The sequence below is a fragment of the Phascolarctos cinereus genome, unplaced genomic scaffold (assembly GCF_003287225.1).
Source record: "Phascolarctos cinereus isolate Bilbo 61053 unplaced genomic scaffold, phaCin_HiC Scaffold_3;HRSCAF=262, whole genome shotgun sequence".
NCBI classification, from domain to species: Eukaryota; Metazoa; Chordata; class Mammalia; order Diprotodontia; family Phascolarctidae; genus Phascolarctos; species Phascolarctos cinereus.
The window spans coordinates 233,790,562-233,809,516 of record NW_027555736.1 but is presented as its reverse complement, the minus strand read 5'-3'; the positions used below and the strand labels follow the sequence as shown (position 1 = coordinate 233,809,516).

Sequence of the window (18,955 nt, the reverse complement as noted above, 5' to 3'; positions counted from 1 at the left end):
CTCTTTGCTTAATCTTTTAGGCTTCTCTTAATCCACAATACTTTTTTCTTTCACTGATTCCTTCTATTTGCTCATATCTCCAGCTTCTTTCCTTCCTGCATTTTTAGACAGGGTGGGCAGGCCCTGTTTGGTGCTGCCTCCTTTGTATTTTGGATACTGCTGCCATTTTAACTCTGGCTGGGGTGGTGGGGTCTAGGCCCTGCCCTCCCCTGAAATCCTTGGCTTCTTCCTGTCTCTCCTGCTGGTCCAGTGTAGTTGTTGGCCTCAGCCTTTCTGTCTCTTTTTCCTTGCATAATTAATCTCTAATCAGGAATTGATTTCTTTCACTGCTGTCACCCTTACACGCCCCAGTTAGATGCCTGAGATTGTGCTGGTCTTAGGCCTACTGCAAAGCCCCCTAGCATGTGTGCCCAGTCATTGAGATGGTCTCGTCTCCTGCTGTGAGTTCAAGTGCTCCGAAGCGTGCATTGTCCTATCTCGTCTCTGGGTGGCAAATTATGGGGAGGGGGGGGTGCTTGGAAGGGAGCAGAACAGAGACAAGTCATAGTCAAGATCCCACTGGCTTCATGTTCTCATTACTAGAGCTCAGACTGGCTTCTACCTTCCCTGGTGAAATCTCACTCTAAGTACCTGCAGATCCATGTGAGTCAGTGTTTTGCTAAGTCCTGGGGAAAAAAAGGGTCATTTAAGCATGGGATTGGAGCTTACAGATTCACCTACACTTTTTGACTTCTTCAGGTTGGAGGGTGTTGTCCTAGGAGCTGGGTAAAAGCAGGATTTAAATTAGCCACACGTCATCCATAAAGTGAAAGGTCTGGAAGTGGGTTGTTAACTGTAATACAAAGCAACATAGCAAATCCTTACCTCCCTACCTTGCTTCGAGTGTAAAAATGTCCTAACTACAGGAGACTAATTTATCAAAGAGCTAACAGTGGTAATAGGTCCATTAAACCTCCTGGGGACAGGATAATCGTCCACTCATGAGGCAGCATGAAATGAGGAAAAAAGGCTGGATATGGAACCAGAGAATAGGGATTCAGACACTAGCTTTCTTACTTGCTACCTGTGTGACTTTGGGGAAATCACTTAATTTCCTTGAATTTCTGTTTTCTGGGAGATTGAACTAAAAATTCTGTCTTTTAGCTTTAAATTTCCATATGCCACTTACTATTTTGTTATTTCTTTAGCTACTGTTACCCATAGTATGGACTTGTTAGTACAGGTGGCTAAGATACATTCTTATAGTGATAATTATAACCAATCAATCATTTGACAAGCATTAATAAAAGCCTGCTATGTATGGGCCAATACTGTCCTAGTTTGGAGAGAAAAAGAGAAAAAGGAAACAGTATCTGCCTTCAAGGATTGTACATTCTGTCAGAGGAGACAACGCAGACATATATGAGTATGTGCTGGGGAGCAGAAGCATTAGCAGCCGGGGGTGGGGAGGCAACAACAACCTTATGTAGAAAGTATCATGTACAAACTGAGTTTTCAAGAAAACTAGGGATTCTAAGAAGAAAAAGTAGGGGCAGCTAGGTGGCACAGTGGATAGAGTTCTGGCCTTGGAATCAGGAAGACTCATCTCTCTTAGTTCAAATCTGGCCTCAGACATTTTCTAGCTGTGTGACCCTGGGCAAGTCTCTTAATCCTGTTTACCTCAGTTTCTTTATCTGTAAAATGAGCCGGAGAAGGGAATGGCAAATCACTCCAGTATCTTTGCCAAGAAAATGGGGTCACGAGGAGTTGGACACGACAGAAATGACTAAACAATAAGAGGAAAAAGTAAGGATGAAATTCATTATAAGCATGTGGGACAGCCAGTGCAAAGTCATGGAGACAAAGATGCAACGTCGTGGGTGGGGATGGTTGGATTGCACAGTACACGAAGAAGAGTAACGTATGATAATGCTGGACATGTGGGCTGGAACCAAGTTGTGAAGGGCTTTAAATAACAAACAGAGGATTTTATAATTGATCCCAAAGGTATTAGGGAGCAGCTAATTGGATAGGGAAGGGATATGATCAGAGTTGGGTAGAAGAAGTACAGTTAGTAAACCCAGGCCTATTTTCTAGGTTTCATCCTGGGCAGAAGACAATGCCTTTCTCCACCTCCCATGTCCCTCCTGTCATGACAACTGGCATTATTCTGCCTGGTATCATAAGAGGACAAAAGAATAGAAATAACTTTGTGCAAGCCATCACAACGTTTAGAAAAAGAACTCTAAATTCACTCAAGTTCATGGTGGGTCAAGAGCATCATCTCTTTCTATGAAGGACACTCCTATGTTCCAGTTACAAAGTACGACATTGGGAAGGAGAGCAGCAGTAGCCTGCTACCTTTGGAAATTTGGCCTGGTATCCTGGGTTCATGGAAGCCTGCTAGGTTTGCTTGGTAGGAGTCATTCAATTCTGTGAGAAAATCATTCATGAATTGGTTATTTTTTCCAGAATTTTGGGCACAAGAATTTTAGCTTTCTGAATTGGTTAAAAAAAAAAAGGTTAAATATTTTCTGACTAATATTTTTGATGTTTTAAAATATGGGTCAGGAGAGGAGACAGTGACATACAAAGCTATTTTTTTTAAAGCACTCTTATGCTTTTTGGGAATAGCTTGCTAAAAAAAAAAATGACCTATTTTGCTGACTCAGTGGTTTTTACTCTCTCCTGTTATTCAAGCAGGCATATTACTTCACAAGACAATTTTTGAACAAGGTTATGGAACTGAGGGAGAGTCAATTAACCTGATGTATGGGGTGGCTGGTATATAATAGTAGATAGGAAATAGTATAGTTTTTTTTTTTTACTTCCCTTTCTAGCTGTGTTTTGGCTGGCAGAAGGACTTAGGGAAAATCCATGCTAACAGGTGTTTATTAAGTTCTGTCCTAGCTGTTGTCAGGTTTGCAGAAGAAGCCTAAAACATGTGTTACATGTAAGTTCTAGCTCTTAAGAAGCTTATAATCTATTTGTAGAGATAATATTAATGCACACAAAACTATACGTATAATGAAGAATACAATTAATTGATAAGCTATAGAGACATTGAATCAAATTGAAGAGAAAGAAGGAAGCAAATAAGCCTAAGCACCTACTATGTTTAGAGACTATTCGCTTCCTAGCAAGCAGCTAGGTGGCTCAGTGGATAGAGCTCTGGGCCTGGAGTCAGGAAGACCTGAATTCAAATCTGGCCCCTGACACTTACTAGCTGTGTGACTCTGGGCAAGGCATTTAATCTGTTTGCCTTGCTGTTGTAGTTTGTCCTTCATTTCTGAAGAGGACCGATGACATCATGGGGTGACGTCTTGATTTCTGCGTGAATTGGATTTAAGTGAGGCAGAGTTGCATGCAGTCATCAACCCCACTTTCTCTTCCAGAGTCATTAGAGTCCAGGGGCAGGACAAAAGTCAGGATGACTGATGATGACTCGGGATGCAGTGGACGACTCAGCTCTATGTGTTCCACAGCTCCTGCTTCGGCTATCTTCATGGCTATTGAAACAAATTGTTCACATCTGTCCACTCCACTGGGGAAGCCTTCACATACTTGGGGTAGATATCCCCCTAACTCACCAATGAGTTTGAGACCTATTGGTTCCCCTGGACCTGGTTTAGCCCATTTATTTTATTTTTATTTTTTTAAGGTAATTGAGGCTAAGTGACTTGCCCAGGGTCACATAGCTAGTAAGTATCAAGTGTTTGGTCTGGGGCTGGATTTGAACTGAGGTCCTCCTGACTTCAGGTCCAGTGCTCTATCCACTGTACCACCTAGCTGCCCCGTAGCCCATTTATCTAGACGGTTTTACTGGAGTGTGACCACTGCTCCTGCTACAGCTTCTTGGAGCCACAGGTGAGAGTTCAGTGACTGGTTGGACCACAAAGGTGGATGAGCAGCCCTGAAAAGGGGTCAGCAAGCCCTTACACTAGAGTTCTAGTTCTCCCTTAACACCTTGTATACCCCTTAATCCTTTGCTTTAATCCACCAGAGAAGGCAATGGCAAACCACTCCAGTATCAGCCAAAAAAAAAACCCCAAACCCAAATGGGGTCATAAAGAGTCGGACAGGACTGAAAAGGACTGAACAACAATATGGCATTCTTTTGCTCAAAATCTCACAGTGGTTATCAGTTTTCTATCACATAAAGTTCAAATTTTTCGCTTGGCATTCAAGGCCCTCCATATTCTGCTGGAACTCTTCCCTCTCAGCATTCTTTTATATTGCTGCCCTTTATATAACTCTATGACATCTGCCATTCCCCCTGACCCCTACTCTATGTTCTCCTGTCAATGTGCATTTGTTTCATATCCCCCCTTCCTCAAACTCACCTCAAATTTCTCTGAAGCCTTCTCTCATCTCTACCCAAGGATGATCTTCCCTACTCCTCAGTACTTCTACTTCATTTGTACCTCCCCATGGACTTGTCATTTATTATTTTGTGTTATTATCATTTGGGAAGCAGCATGGTATAGTGAAAGGAGAGCTGGTCTCAGAGTCAGGAAGATCTGGGTTCAAGTCCTGGACCTGTAACGTCTATGTGTGACCCTGGTCAAGTCACTTGATTTATCAGTACCCAAGGCTTCTCTCTAAATTATAACAATGAAATCATGGATCTTGGCCAAAAAAAAGAAAAAGTCATCTGTGTATGTGTCATATCCCTTTACTAAATTGTAAGCTCTAAGAGAACAAAAACTGTGCCTTATCTAAACTTGAGTCTAGCACAATCATCTTCATACAATCAATGATTAATGGGTATATTTGAGTTAAATTCTACACCTATAGTCCTAAGCTCAGGGAGTCAGCTAGAAATGGCTTGCTAACTGACTGTTAAATTTTCAGTGTGAATATTTACACCTTGGAAATCTGCAAACTATAGAAATCAGATCTTGACATTGCTTTGTTAATTGCTTAGGCTTGACAAAGTGATGAAGAAAATATTAATAATACAGATTAAACTTAAAAGTGGGTCTTGAAATATTTTTTGAGAGCTGGTTGTTAAATATTTTACTAGCACATACCTGAATTCTGAGCCTCCTTGTGACATAGATGAAACCCTGGACTTTTGAAGGCTATTTCATGGATTGCAAGTTCTGAAATGTCCTACAAGTTGAAAAAGCTTCAGGCTGAAGACTGATGATGTACTGTGTGGCTATTGTCCAAGGATCAAGCTAAATCTGTAGATCCTCATTATTAGGTCAGCCACGAGGGGATGGATATTTTTGGCCACAGCAACTCCTGAAGACTGTCTCCTACGTCACAGAAAAGTTGAAATCTACATTACTATAGGGCTTGCTCACACAGGTGGAATCACATACCCTAGAATTATTGAAGTAAGCATTAGGTAGGCATCAAAGACAGGTATAGTAGATAAAGAATTGCCATTGGATTTAGGAAGACCTGGATTTCAAATCCTACCTCTGATTGAGTGTGTGACCCTGGACAAGTCATCTAACCTTTTAGTGCCCCAGGTAGTTCTCTGAGACTAAAAGTTGCAGATCATAAATCTGCATTGGTAGAGGGAGTAACTTACACCAAAGAAATCACTGGGTCAGTCCAAATCATATTTACTGGGTAACAAAAGTTGGTGTTTAGACAATAATAATAAATAGTTGACATCCGCATAGCACTTTAAATTTTACCAAATTATTACATGAACATTTATGTCATTTGATTCTTATAGCAACCCTGGGAGACAGGCATTATATTACATTATATCACAAGCATCATCATCATCCCCACGGGGAGGTAGATGCTCAGAGCCTTGCCTGTGGTATAATAGCTGAGAAGCACTGGAGCCAGGGCTCAAACTGATTTCTCTTGACTCCAAGAGCAGCTCTCTTCCCACTGCATCATAGCACCTTTCTGGATACCTGTAAGATCCTTTGTCATAAAAGAGAGTAAATTACATGCATTATACTCTACTTACTAAGGCAGGCAAATGTCAAGGGTTTTAGCTTGTTTTAGTCACCAATCAATCACAAGCATTAATTGAGTGTGTACTATGTTCTGGGCACTGTATTAAACAATGGAGATACAAATACAAAACTGAGACAGTCTCTGCCCTCAAGGAGCTTAGAGAGAAATAATGTGTATACATCGCAGTAAATATAAAATAGATACAAAAGAAGTAATTCCAGGATGGGAGGGAGGAAGCCCTCAAAGTTGGGGTGCCCAGATAAGAACTCAGCATTAAAGTTGACCACTGAAGTTTTTTGAGCAGGGTTTGTGCTTTGAACTCTTACTTTAACTAGGGTTTTCTCTCCCCCCCCAATTTCCCTTTAATTTTTTTCTCAATTATATGTAAACAAAAAATTTCTTTTTTTGTGATAGGAAGAAATGGGTAGATTTATTCCAACCGAGTCCATTTCAACACGAGGAAGGGAGTGAGAGAACATTTCCCCTCACCCCCAGAGGACATCCCACTTTCATTCACTCTCCCATCTAGGGGAATGGCTCCAAAACCCAGCCCTACCCAAATAAAAAAATTTTAAAAAAAAGTTACAGTATTTTATAGAATCATGGAATCTTAATTCCTTAAGAAAAGGGGTAAGGGGGATATTTTGAGGGAGAGGGAAGAAGGGGGTTCCCTGCAGTGGGGAGAGGTCCTGGTTCCCTATACTCCCTGGAAGAACCACAGCCCCAGAAGGGGACAGCTAAGATTACAGCATTTAAGACTGCGAAGACCCCATCTTTATCTTTTTTTTTTTTGGTGAGGCAATCGGGGTTAAGTGACTTGCCCAGGGTCACACTGCTAGGAAGTGTCAAGTGCCTGAGGCCTGATTTGAACTCAGCTCCTTCTGACTCCAGGGCCGGTGCTCTATCCACTTCACCACCTAGCCGCCCCTTCCCCCACCTTTATCAAGACAAATAAAATCCCCCCCTTTATCAAAATAAATAAAATCCCCCTTTCCCTCCCAATCAAAAAAAATATATATATATTTTTTTTCCTTAAAAAAATTGAAGGCTTAGGGGAAGCTAGGTGGCACAATGGATAGAGCACCAGCCCTGGATTCAGAAGGATCTGAGTTCAAATCCAGTCTCAGATACATACTTAGCTGTGTGATCCTGGGCAAATCACTTAACCCCATTGCCTAGCCCCCCCCCCCATTGAAGTCTTCTAAGGATTAAAGTGAACATTGGGCCCTTAGAAGGGCTTCAGGAAGGGCAGACATGATCTCCCCATTCCCCTTTCCTTCTCAGAGCTGAGTGACATGTCCCAAGAAGACGAAGAAGCCCCAAGGCGATGAAAAGAGGAATAGACTGAGGACAGAAGGGGCAGGTGGAGCCCCCTGCCTCAGTTCTGCCTGCCAGGAGGGAATGTCAGGGCTGGGCCGTGCCTCCTTGGGGTTTTCCAAGGCCGCGGTGTGGAGGAGGCTTCCAGCTCATCTCAAAGCTCGGGGCACGAGGGATTGGGACAGGGCTCCTTTCCAGGTGCCTCCGGTCACTGAGAGCCGCGCTCCCGGAGCTCCTGGACCCCAGCCTCTAGTATCCCCTCTTCTCCTTCTGAAGCTCCTTCCGCACCTCGTCAGGCAGCTCCTGTTTGACTCTAAGTCAGACTCCTCGTGGATACTGGGGGTCGACGTAGGGGCCTCGACGTGGAGGCCTCGGTCCTAGGCAGAGTTGTGCTGTTCTCCCGCGGCCTCCAAACAGGCTCCTTCTGCGCGCGAAGTCTGGTTCCAGCTTCTTCCTCATTGGCAGGGGGCTTCTCTTATTTCCTCCTCTCTTCCATTAGCCCTCCCCGGGGGCTCCGAGTGCTCTCGGCTTTTGGGGCGGGAGGGGGCCGGAGGGCGCATCCTGAGTTTGGCTCATGCGAGGGCCGCAGCCAGGCCTGGGGCACCCCCGCCTCCCCCACTGGGGCCTCGGGCAGACCACAGCGGGGGTGCTGCCCCCCACCCAGGGCTGGAGGCCCTGCTTCTGAGGGGGCAGCCCGGAGGGAGGGGTCAGGGGGAGGAGGGGACCTGGCGGGGGTGGGGGGCCCCCAGCTGGGGTTCCAGCATTGTCAAGCCAGCGTTCTCTTTCCGCCTGCTCCAGGGGCTCTAGCTGTTGCGTCCTCTGCTGCTCCACCTCTTCTGGTGAGGGTCCATTTTGGACAGACCAGGATGCGGGGGTGGGGGTGTGGGGGTGTGGCCTACCTCCTTCTAAGGCCTCCAGGGCATCAGCCGACCCTGTTGCAAACAGAGCGCCATCTTCTTTGCTGCTAAAGTTGAGGCCCCAGGCCTGCGTGGCCCGGTTGGACTTGACACCCAGCACGACAGCACGGTTAATGACAGCCAGTCGATCTGGTTGCATCTTTCGGCCCACAACATGGAAGGCACTGATGGGTGCTAGGATGGTGGTAGATCTGGACTCTGCTTACGGCCTGGGGCCCGAAACCGTCACTGTGGCCCAGCTAGAGCAGAGCAGGTTCTCCCTCACTGCGAGGCCGGCTGGGTCGCGCTGGGCTCCCGGACACACCCCGAGGCTCCAGGGAAGGGGCAGGGGAGGGGTGGCCCGGAGCTGTTGTCGGGTCTGGGGCCGGACCCGCCCCGTGCAGGGCTGCTTAACATTCCTTTAAAAGAACTTTGAGTTCCATATTCTTTCCCTCCCTCCTTCCCATCCCCTCTCCTTGAGAAGGTGAGCAATCTGATAGAGATTATACGTGTGTAGTCATGCAAACATTTTCATATTAGCCTTGTTGCAAAGGAGAACAACAACAAAAAAACCAAACAAGGATAATAAAGAAAGTGAAAAAAAAAAGTATGCCTCAATCTGCATTGAGATTTCATCAGTTCTTCTCTGGAGGTGGATAGCATTTTTCTAAGTCCTTCAGAACTGTTTTGGATCATTGTAGTGCCGCGAATGGCTGAGCCATTCACAGTTAATCATCCCACAATATTGCTGTTACTGTATACAATATTCTCCTGGTTCTGATCACTTCACTATGCATCAGTTCATGTAAGTCTTTCCAGCTTTTTTCTAAAACCATCTTGCTTGTCATTTCCTTTTCCCCCTTAATTGTATTTTTTTAAATTACATGAAGAGATAGTTTTCAACATTCATTTTTGTAAGATTCTGAGTTCCAAATTTTTCTCCTTCCCTCCCAAAGACAGCAAGCAATCTGACACAGGTTATGCATGTACAATCACATTAAACATATTTACACATTAGTCATGTTGTGAAAGAAGAATCAGAACAAAAGGGAAAAACCACAAGAAAGAAAAAACAACAAAAAACCCCCCCACCAAAAGTGAAAATAATATGCTTCACTCTGCATTTAGATTCCATAGTTCTTTCTCTGGATGTAGTTAGCATTTTCCATCACAAGTCTTTTGGAATTGTCTTGGATCACTGTATTGCTGAGAATAGCTAAGTCTATCATAGTTGATCATCCTACAATGTTGCTGTTGCTGTGTACAACGTTCTCCTGCTTCTGCTCGCTTCACTATGCATCAGTTCATGTAAGTCTTTCCAGGTTTTTCTGAAATCATCCTGCTTGTCATTTCTTATAGCACGATAGTATTCCATTACAATAATAAAGCACAACTTGTTCAGTCATTCCCTAATTGATGGGCATCCTCTCAATTTCTGATTCTTAGCCACCACAAAAAGTGCCGTCATAAATAGCTTTGTACAAATAGGTCCTTTTTTTATGATCTCTTTGAGATACAGACCTAGCAGTGGTATTGCTGGATCAAAGGGTGTACAGTTTTATAGCCCTTTGGGCATAATTCCAAATTGCTCTTTGGAATGGTTGCATCAGTTCATAACTCCAACTGGGTAACTTTCAATAATCCGGAAAAATCAATGAACTAGAACACTTGAGCCCATATGTGTCTTTATTATTATGTCAAATGTAAAAAAAAATACAGTGGTCAACTTGCCCTTTGTTTTAAGCAATGGTCATGTAACTTTTTAGCATCTATTCTAATTTGCCACTCTTACAATGCTAAATATGAGTACACAGAAAAATTTATCAATGTTCTCAGTTTAACACCGCAACTAATTTTAATGTCAAAACCTGATCATAACCTAATGATAAGTGGTGCAGTGGATAGTGTGTTGGGCCTGGAATCATGAAGATCTGAGTTTGAGCCTGCCTCAGTCACTTATCTGTGTGACTTTGGGCAAGTCACTTACCCTCTGTCTGCTTCAGTTTCCTCATATGTAAAATGGGGATAATAATAGCATCTGCCTCCCAGGGTGGTTATGAAGAGCATATCTAATAACAGATGTTAAGCAGGGGCAGCTAAGTGGTGCAATGGATAGAGCTCCGGCTTTGGAGTCAGTAGGACCTGAGTTCAAATCTGGTCTCAGACACTTGACACTTATTAGCTGTGTGACCCTGGGCAAGTCATTTAACCCTACTTGCCTCATACCAAAAAAAAAAAAGATAAAAAAAATAGTGTATGCTAAGTGCTTTGCAAATCTGAAATTGCTATGTAAATGATGGCCATTGTTATTTGTAGGCTAAGTTTTCCCTGTTCTTATAGAAGTTATGATAAAAATAAAAAAATACCAAAGCATGAAAACTTCAAGAGAGAGAGAGAAAGCTATTAATAAATATAAAGTCTATAGCCTTCTCCTGGACATGTGCCAGCTTACCAATGTTCTTCCTAATATATGGCATCTAGAATTGAATACAGTACTGCAGATGTGATGTGACCTTGGCAGAAAACAGCAGGATTCTCACTTCTTGTTATGTGCAGCATGCATCTGTTCATACCACCTAAGCTTGAATCAGTTTCTTTGGCTGCCAAATCACACTGCTGACTCCTATTGAGTTTATAATCCACTGATCTACACTGCCTTCCAATCTATCTTAGAACCTCCAGGGATGTTTGTGATGATATTGCAGGTGAAGGGAGATGGCAGGCTTCCTGGGGAAAGCTGAGCAACAGGACAGCTGTTGTATTTGGAACTGGAGAAGGCAAAGTGACCTTTCAAGCTTACAACAGTGACCTTGCAAAGAAATCATTGCTGTTGTTGAGGAGGATGTCTGCTCAGAGGGAGGCAGGTGGCCTCTTGGCTTAATAGGTTTGAATACCTCTGGATACCTTGTTCACAGGATGGGTTCGTGACAAATGAAATCAGGCTTCTAATCTTCATGATTATTACTCTCTGCATATCAAAAGTTTCATATCATGATTAGGTTCTAATCTTAGTTGAATTAATGGGATAGGACCTATAGATTAGAAACAAGGCATATCATTTTAGCCATGGGGAATACTTAAAACATATCAGATATATGATATCAGGGGTGATGGGGAATGAAGTTCAGAACAAAGAGCTCTTTAGGTACTCCAGAGCACAGTAAAAGAATTTAGCATTTTTATGTGTATCCAAATGAAGACAGAGCTATTTGGGACTTATTGATAAAGTTGTGGCAAAAATAAGGCAGTTTCCTTCATCTCTCCCTCCCTCCTTCCTTCCTTCCTTCCTTCCTTCCTTCCTTCCTTCCTTCCTTCCTTCCTTCCTTCCTTCCTTCCTTTTTTTCTTCCTTTCTTTTCTTTTTCTTTCTTTCTTTCTGTCTTTCTTTCTTTCTCTCTCTCTCTCTTTCTTTCCTTCCTTCATTACTTTCTTTCTCTTTCTCCTTTCCTTCCTTCCTTCCTTCCTTCCTTTTTTTCCTTCCTTTCTTTTCTTTTTCTTTCTTTCTTTCTTTCTTTCTTTCTTTCTTTCTTTCTTTCTTTCTTTCTTTCTTTCTTTCTTCTTTCTTTCCTTCCTTCCTTCCTTTCTTTCTCTTTCTCCTTTCCTTCCTTCCTTCCTTCCTTCCTTCCTTCCTTCCTTCCTTCCTTCCTTCCTTCCTTCCTTCCTTCCTTCATTTCTTCCTCTTATTCCTTTTCACCAGAGGTGTGCTGGATCTAGTTCATACTGACTCACAAGAGTCCATAGTTAAAATTTCAGTATGAGCATTTATACCTAAGAAATTAGAAAATACTACAAATTAGGGTTTGATTTATTGTTTTGTTGATTGTCTAGACATTAAAAAAGTGATGGAAAATACTTATAATGCAGATTAACTTAAAAATATGTCACGTATACACATTTTCCACCTAGAAAGCCAGTTGTTAAATATTTACCAGCATACCTTTGCTTCCCATTCCCCTTTCCCTATTTAAGAATGATATACCTGAGACACAGAAAGTACGACAAAGACGTGGGCACCACTTGGAACTGCACTCATGCTTGATCAGAGACTGATCAATGGACCAGACCCAAACTTTCTGTGTGTGGCTATCTAGACACATATACAATGAGGATCAGATGAGGCAATGTATGTGAAAATGTTATGTGACTGAAAAGACCTTATATAAAGGTCTTCAGGGGCCAAGAGTCCTTAGATCAATGACTATATCTGTGATAATTATATTATTACCTTGGCCAAGACACTTCTCTCTGGCTCTCAGTTTTCTCATACATACAAATGTGTGTATATGTATACATACATATATAGATTGCATATGGAAGAGTTATACTAGATTAGGGGTTCCTAACCTTTTTTGTAGTTTAGGTGCCTTTGACAGACTGGTGAAGCCTGTAGATCCCGTCTCAGAATAATGTTTTTAAATGTATAAAATAAAATACATAAGATCACAAAGGAAACCAATTATATTGAAATATAGTCATGAAACTATCAAAGAGAAGCTCACAAACCCTGGAATAACAACTCTTGGACTAGATGATCTCTAAGGATCTCTGCAATAAATAAGCATTTATTAAGCACCTACTAGGTGCCTGGCACTATGCTAGGTAATGGAGATACAAAGACAAAAATGAAATAATCCCTGCCCTCAAGGAGCTTACATTATTTTTTTTTTCTGGGAGAGAAACATAGCCACAGATGTTTGTACACCAATTCAAAGTAGTCTTCAGATGGCAGAAAGTGAAGAGGAATTAAGAACCCTATTGAGGAGGTGAAAGAAGAGAATGTAAAAGCTGGCTTGAAGCCTAGCATTAAAAAAAACCTAAGACCTTGGCAATTGGTCCCACCACTGCCTGGCAAATAGAGAGAAAAGAAATGGAAGCAGTGTTAGATTTAATATTCTTGGGCTCAAAGATCATGAAATTAAAAGATGCTTGCTGCTTGAAAGGAAAGCTATGGCAAATCTGGACAGCATACTGAAAAGCAGAGATATCATCTTGCTGACAAAGATCCATATAGTCAAAACTACGATTTTTTCTAGTAGCAATGTATGGCTGTGAGAGTTAAACTCTAAGGAAAGCTGAGCACAGCAGAATTGATGCTTTTGAATTGTAGAGCTGGAGAAGACTTTTGAGAATTCCTTGTACAACAAGGAGGTCAAAGAGAAAAATTAATTCAGGCTATTCACTGGAAGGTCAAATACTGAAACTGAAGCTTAAATACTTTGGCCACATAATGAGAAGATGGTACTCATTGGAAAAGACCCTGATGTTGGAAAGACTGAAGGCAAAAAGAAAAGGAATTGGCAGAGAATGAGATAGATAGATATTATCGCGGAATACACAAACTTGACCTTGGATAGACTTCAAGAGATAGTGGAGGATAGAAGGGCCCGAAGTCTATGGTTCACAGAGTCACAAAGAGTTGGACACAACTGAATGACTGAACGACAACAACAAAGTAATCTTGGGTGGGGGAGAAAGCATTTACATGTGGTGAGGATCAGTAGATAGAAATATATCACTCTAGAGAGAGTAACCTGGCTCATTAACTTCTGAGAATTGACAATAAAAATAACGGTAGATTATAGCCGCAAATCTTTGATTTGAGAGCCAGCAACCCTGGCTGCGTAGAGTATACGTCTGCACATTTTGAATAGCTGCTTTGATAATGTACCGTGCCATGGGTTTTTACGATTGCACCCTTGGGATTGTGTGAACCTTAGTTTCCCCATCTATAAAAATAAAAATGATACTTGCTACTCAATAATACTTGGTGAGGGTTTTGAAATCCTTTGGTTAAAGATCCTGGATACATTTCAGGATTTTATGATTTAGTTAGTTTTCATCCTCAAGAGAAAGTTACAATGTGTAGGGACTCCTGAACATCTTGGAGCAATATGTATCTTGGAGGGATATCCCCAAGGATTCCCCTAAATCCTCTACATAATAGTTTGCTAACCCTGTATAGTGCCTAATGTGTTTTGTTACTAGCTGTTTTTTCCTGGTGTGAATTTAATAGCTCCTTTAGAGGCATTACTGTATATTTTGAGACTCCATAATAAATCATATTCCACTTTCAGTCATTCCTGAACAATTCCCACTGGCTCTTCAGTAACTAGGGGCTAGGATTTAACTCATTAGTAGTAGGATTATGGTAGGCTATGTAGAACCCACTCTGGTACATGCATATAAAATATGGTTGAAATGTTTACATTCCAGTCTACCTTCCAGTGCCTATTTATTAGGGAGGTCTGAAATGTTCTCAGATTATCCCAAGACATCAAAACATCTCAAAGGTTGCTTGTTCCTAATCCAAGGATCAGAGATAGCACTTTCATATGATGTGACTTAATACTACCCCTTCCCCCACTCCACTCCCCCAAAAAAGAAAAAAATGAGGAGCATGATGATCTTCAAGTTACCTTCTAGCTCTGATATTTTATGATTTTTTTTCATTGCTACTGATAATACAGAACAGAAAACTCCCACTGAAGTCTGCTATAAAGGCTACAGGCTGTCTGATGACATACTCACTGGCGAGAATTGAAAACTGATAAGACCAACATGTCCTTTAGGAGGGTGATTGAATGTGGGGCCCACTGAACATGAAGCTTCAGGTTAAGCCCAAACACTCTTATGGGTCCAGCCTTCTCAGAGCCTGTACATGTAGCTTCGATCTGGCTTCCTGAGCAAGTTTATTAGCACCATCTGTGACCTACAGACATTAAATAGCCAGATAATGTCATTGACAGTAGGGTTTGAAGATGGGGTGTCATCACAGCAGGGAAGTATGCCCAATAGACTACACACACACACACACACACACACACACACACACACAGAGCTAGTAAGTGTCAAGTGTCTGAGGCCAGATTTGAACTCAGGTCCACCTGAATCCAGGGTCGGTGTTCTATCCACTGCACCACCTAGCTGTCCCCAGAGGTAGGGTACTATGGATGTGGAACATTGGATACACTGGTGGCCAATTTTCTGCTTAGTTGTTTTTTTGAACTGCTTTCTCCACCTCTTTTCTTTATCTTTGTTAGAAAGAATGGCTTGCTGGCTAGAGGTATGGGGAGAAATACATTTGAAAATATGTGTCTGCGCAGCCCTGGATCATTGAGTCCCCTTGCTTGTGTTCCTTTAGGTACAGAGACTTTCTAAGGATGCCTGTTTCAGTCCAAGTTTCAGAGCACGCATTTGTGGCTTCTGTTTTGTCCCAGGTCCTTTTCCAGTGCTCTGGAGGCCTTTCTTAGGTCAGATACAATCCCTAATGTCAGCTCCTGCATCCTGTGTGGTGTTATATCATCACCTGTTCCTGCACTTTGTGAGTCCAGCCTTCAATGCCTCTCAGGATTCAATATCCAACCTGTTACAAGGGATGATGGTTTTGAATAGACTAATCACCTGACTCCCCTGAAACTCTGCTTATACTCATAGCATACTCCTATCCTACTACGCCATCTCCATTATGATGATTTCGAACCCCTGGTTATCATTCTATGAACTGAAGTCCCCATCCTTCATTGTCTCTTTCCTTACTTCCATCTCCTTCAGCCCTCCCGTCTCCACTAGGTGTCCCACTCCAAATTTGCCTTCTTCTTCCACTGTGCTTTTTGGAATGGATCGCTCCATAGTTAACAAACTTACTGCCATCTAAATCTTCTTCCTTTCCTATTCCCTCTATCATCTGTCTCACACTGAGACAGACCTGATGACCTGACATCCAGTCCATCTTAACAAATTCAGTGCCTGGCCATCAGTCTTCCTCTCCATCCCAACTCCTGCCCTCATATTAGGGGACTTAACATATATATTGATACTCTTCCAAACATCTTACCTCCACAATTCCTCAATATACTCAATTCTTTACTCTTCTATTCCACCTCAGCTGCATAGATAGATACCCTTGATCTTGCCTAAACCATGTGTTCTACTTTCATGTTCATGAATTTTGAAATGTCTTTATCTGATCATAATCTTTTATCACTCTATCTTTACTTCTTCCTTATGACATTTAATCCTGATTTTTGTCCTTAAGATGATCTTCAATCCCTCCACGACTTCGTTGTTTCCCAGGCCATCACACTCTGCACTGGCCATACTCTTGTTCCTTCCCTGTCTTGACTCCATGGTGAACCAGTTCAACACTACACTAGCCTCTACACTGGAGTCCCTTGCCCCCTTATCCTAACACCAATAGTGCCTTTCCAAGCTGCAACAATAGATTATTCCTATCATCCCTTGCATTCCCTTATATTCATGTGCTACTGAATGGAGCTGGGAAAAATCACAAAACTTCCAACTGGGTCCACTGCAGATTTTTGTTACATAAATTTCAACGGGACTCTTGCTGTAGTAAGGCAATCCTTTTATATCTTTTTATTGGATGTAATATCACAACAGAGACTATTATAAACCTTTTATCCCTCGTCAAGCTTCTGATGGCATTCTTTCAGCTGAAAACCATGCCTCATATTTAACCTGAAATTTCAAGACATCTGCTGAGAACTTCTCTTTCTCCCCTTATTCTCAGCTCACATTGCTCAGATATCTTTCCCCACCATTTCCTCCTTCAACTGTGTCTCACATGAAGAGGTTAGCCTTCTCCTTGCCAAGGTGAACCCTTGTTTATGAATCTTGATCCCAATTAGAAGGAAGGTAGAAAATTGGGAAAGAATTTTTACAACCAGTCTCTCTGATAAAGGCCTCATTTCTAAAATATATAGAGAATTAAGACAAAGTTGTGGGAACACAAGCCATTCCCCAATTGATGGATGGTCAAGGGATGTGAGCAGACAGTTCTCAGATGAAGAAGTTAAAGCCATCTGTAGTCATAAGAAAAAATGGTCTAAATCGTTATTGATTAGAGAGATGCAGGTCAGAACAACTCTGAGGTGCCACATCACACCTGTCGGATTGGCCAGCATGACAAAACAGGAGGGTGGTAAATGTTGGAGAGTTGGAGCACTGATGCATTGTTGGTGGAGTTGTGAAGTGATCCAACCATTTTGGAGAACAATTTGGAGCTATGCCCGAAGGGCTACAGAAATGTGCATACCCTTTGATCCAGCAATAGCACTTCTAGGGTTATATCCCAAAGAGATCAAACAACTGTGAAAACGACCCACATGTACAAAAATATTCATAGCAGCTCTTTTTTGTGGTGGCAGGGAATTGGAAACTGAGAGGATGCCCATCAATTGGGGAATGGCTGAGCAAGTTGTGGTGTGTGGATGTGATGGAATACTGTTGTGCTGTAGGAAAGGATAAACAGGCTGACATCAGAAAAACCTGGAAAGACTTATATGGTCTGATGCTGAGTGAAGTGAGCAGAACCAAGAGGACTTTGTACACAATAACAGCCACGTTATGTGATGACTAATATCGTTAAACTGAACCCTTCTCAGCATTACAAGGATCTAAGACATCCCCAGAGGCCTCAGGATGGAAAATGCTGTCCACATCCAAGGAAAGAACTATGGAAGTCGAATCGCTATCACTTATTTTTACCTTTTGTTGAGTTTTGTTTCATCTTTCTGATGGTTCCTCCTATTGGTTTTAATTTTTACTTACAACTTCACTAACGTGAAAATATGTTTAATAGGAATGTAAATGTAAAGCCCATATCAGATTGTGTGCCATCTTGGGGAGGGTGGGGGGGAAGAAGGGGGAGAAAAATTTTCAACTCAAAAGCATATGGAAGTGATTGTTGATAAATCAAAATTAATAAAATTTTAAAAAATGAATCTTGATCCCATTCAATCCCATCCTATCCACTAGATTTCCTGCTCTATTATCTCCACTCTCTTAGTAATTTTCAAGATCACCTAATTTCTCACACAAATTCTCTTTTTCTCCACTCACACAACTGCTGCCCAAATGCAGAACTCCATCACTTCACTTCTGTTCTATTGTAGTAGCCTGCTGGTTGATCTCCTTGCATCAAGTCTCTCTCCATTCCATCTCTTCTACTCAGGTCTGATCATGTCACCCCCCCCCCACCCCAATTAAACACCAGTGATTGCCTATTATCTCCAGGATTAAGTATAAAAATCCTCTGGCTTTTAAAGCCCTTCACAACTTAGCCTTTTCCTATATTTGCAATCTTCTTAAACTTTACTCCCCATCCACATACTCTATGATTCAGTGACGTTGTTCCTCTTCTAGTTCCTTGTACATGACACTACATCTCCAGACCCTGTGCTTTTTTACTGGCTGTCTTCCATACCTAGAATGTTCTTCCTTCTCATTTCTGCCTCCTGATTTCTGTGACTTCCTTTAAAATTCAGATCAAATCCCATCCTGATTTCCTCCTCCCTGTCACTGCCAGTGCCTTTTGCTCCGGACTATCTTCCATTCATACTGTATATATCTTGCAGGGCAGTGGGGTGGCACAATGAATAGAACACTGGGCTTGGAATCAGGAAGACTTATCTTCATGAGTTCAAATTTGGCCTGGGACACTTAATAGCTGTGTGACCCTGGGCAAGTCACTTAACCCTGTTTCCCTTAATTCCTCATTTGTCAAATGAACTGGAGAAGGAAATGGCACACTATTCCAGTCTCTCTGCCAAGAGAACTCCCAAAGTGGGATCATAAAAAGTCAGATGTGACTGAAATGACTAAATGATAACAACAACAAAGTTGAGTCTATGAGCATCAAGGTGGCATAGTGGATAGAGTACTGTACCTGGAGTCAGGAAGACTCATCTTCCTGAGTGCCAATCTGGCCTCACACTTATTAGCTGTGTGACCCTGGGCAAGTCACTTAACCCTGTTACCTCTGTTTTACTCAGCTTTAGTTTACTCATTTGTAAAATGAGCTGGGGAAGGAAGT

At 42.1% G+C, this 18,955-nt stretch overlaps 1 pseudogene; it reads right to left on the bottom strand.

The window, feature by feature from the left end:
- Positions 1-7,435: 7,435 nt before the first annotated feature.
- On the bottom strand, positions 7,436-12,154 carry LOC110208478 (vasodilator-stimulated phosphoprotein pseudogene; annotated as a pseudogene).
- Between the last annotated feature and the right edge of the window lie 6,801 nt (positions 12,155-18,955).